The 2,087-nt window shown below is 36.2% G+C and overlaps 1 non-coding gene across 1 annotated transcript; it reads left to right on the top strand.

Annotated features, from left to right (window-relative positions):
* Positions 1-671: 671 nt before the first annotated feature.
* LOC150059871 (U6 spliceosomal RNA) lies at positions 672-773 on the top strand. The gene has a single exon (XR_016536526.1). It is a non-coding gene; the product is annotated as a U6 spliceosomal RNA (small nuclear RNA).
* The last annotated feature ends 1,314 nt before the right edge of the window (positions 774-2,087 follow it).

The raw sequence follows: 2,087 nt of genomic DNA, 5'->3' as shown, positions 1-2,087 counted from the left end.
GAAGGAATGACTTTGTTTAAAAATTAATTTTTAGGGGCTGGGAGTTTGGCCTAGTGGTAGAGTGCTTGCCTAGCATGCACGAAGACCCAGGTTGGATTCCTCGGTACCTCATACATAGAAAAAAGCTGGAAGTGGTGCTGAGGCTCAAATGGTAGAGCTCTAACCTTGAGAAAGTCCAAGGACAGGGCTCAGGCCCTGAGCTCAAGCCCAGGACTGGGCCAAAAAAAAAAAAAAAAGAAAGTTAAAAAATTAATTTTTAAACACTTTTGGTGGCTTCCTCGGGGAGTTGAGGTAGAGGGTGTAAGGCAATGGAGTCTTTTCATTTTTATTTTATTTATAGTTTATACTGTTTGGATTTTTACCTCAGTGTTTATGTGATATTTTAGGTATCATATCATAATTCGTATCATAATTTTATTTTTTAATGCTTTGGGTTATTTTTAAGTAGTTGTGCAAAGGAATTGCCATTCAACAAAGCAGTTTATGAACTCATTGCATCTTGATCAATTCAATATTCAAGAGCAGTGAAAATGTTAAAGAAGTTACATATATGTAGATGCACTGAAAATGTAAACTGCTTTGTTACATTCAATGTTCAATACATATCTTTAAAAAAATTAAGAAAAGTCACCACGACAATAAAATTAAATTAGAACTTAAAAAGTAAGGGAGTGCTCACTCCGGCAGCACATATACTAAAATTGGAATGATATAAAGAAGATTAGCATGGCCCGTACGCAAGGATGACACGAAAATTCACGTTCCATATTTTTCTTTTTATGTGGTATATTGTATGTATGTTTCTTTATTTGAAATAGGATAGGGAAGGGGGAAAACACGATGAGGTAAGAGGATGGAGGGAGGGAAATGGGGACAAAAACATGAGAAGGGGTATCAATGTTTATGAAGTAATGCACCTTCTATCTGGCAATTATAATTACAATTAATTACAATAAAAAACTAAAAATTAATAAATGATTTTTTAAAGTGAGGGAAAAGGTGGGTTGGAGGGGTGGGTGACAATATATAATTTTTTAATTGAAAAAGACAGGTGCTTGTTGCAATAGATAGGCTTCTTCATATATTTCCATTAAGATGTAAGCATTATTGTTATTAACTATAAAAATAATAACAATAACTAAGAGTCACTGATGACTTTTTTTTTTCTTTTGCCAGTCCTGGGCTTGAGCGTAGGGCCTGAGCACTGTCCTTGGACTTTCTCAAGGCTAGAGCTCTACCACTTGAGCCTCAGCACCATTTCCGGCTTTTTTCTATGTATGTGTACTTAGGAATCGAACCCGGATCTTCATGCATGCTAGGCAAGCACTCTACCACTAGGCCAAACTCCCAGCCCTGATGACTTTATATCCTATAAAGTTCAAAGAAACTAGGCATTGGTGGCTCATGCCTAGAATCCTGGCTACTCAGGAGGCTTAGATTATAGTTCAAAGCCAACCCAGGCAGGAGAGTCCATGAGACTCTATCTCCAAGTAAACATCAGAAAACTGGTAGTGACACTGTGTTAGATCTCTAGCCTTGTAAAAAAAAAAAAAAGAGCCCAGGGACAGCAGCCAGGCCCAGAATTCAAGCCCTATGATGGATCCAAAAAAAAAAAAGCTCAAAGAGCACTCCAAATTAACAGACACTATTATTGTTTAGGTTTTATTTATGAATAAATTAGACAGAGATTGATAGTTTTTCAAGTGCTATAGCTAGTGAGAGCAAAAGTAGCAGACTCGAACACAGAACTTCAAGTTCATACTATCTTCATTTTTTCTTATATATTTTTATTGTAATTAATAGAAGGGTTACATTATATTCACCAGATAGAAGGTGCATTACTTCACATACATTGATACCCTTTCTCATGTCTTGGTCCCCATTTCCCTCCCCACACCCCATCCCTCATCTTGTTTTCCTCACTTCCCAATACAACTTCAAACAACCAAATGCACATATATACAATATATCAGATAACAAGATGAAATACTGTAACAATATGAGATAACCAAGGGACAGCAAAAGAGATGAGAGATAACATAGTATGTTAAGGACAACAATCACTCATTATATGGCTTTTGTTTCTA

This window comes from Megascapheus bottae, chromosome 8 (genome assembly GCF_031878675.1).
Source record: "Megascapheus bottae isolate mThoBot1 chromosome 8, mThoBot2.hap1, whole genome shotgun sequence".
In the NCBI taxonomy this organism is placed as follows: domain Eukaryota; kingdom Metazoa; phylum Chordata; class Mammalia; order Rodentia; family Geomyidae; genus Megascapheus; species Megascapheus bottae.
Note: the sequence above shows the minus strand (reverse complement) of the source record. Positions and strands in the feature narration are given on the sequence as shown.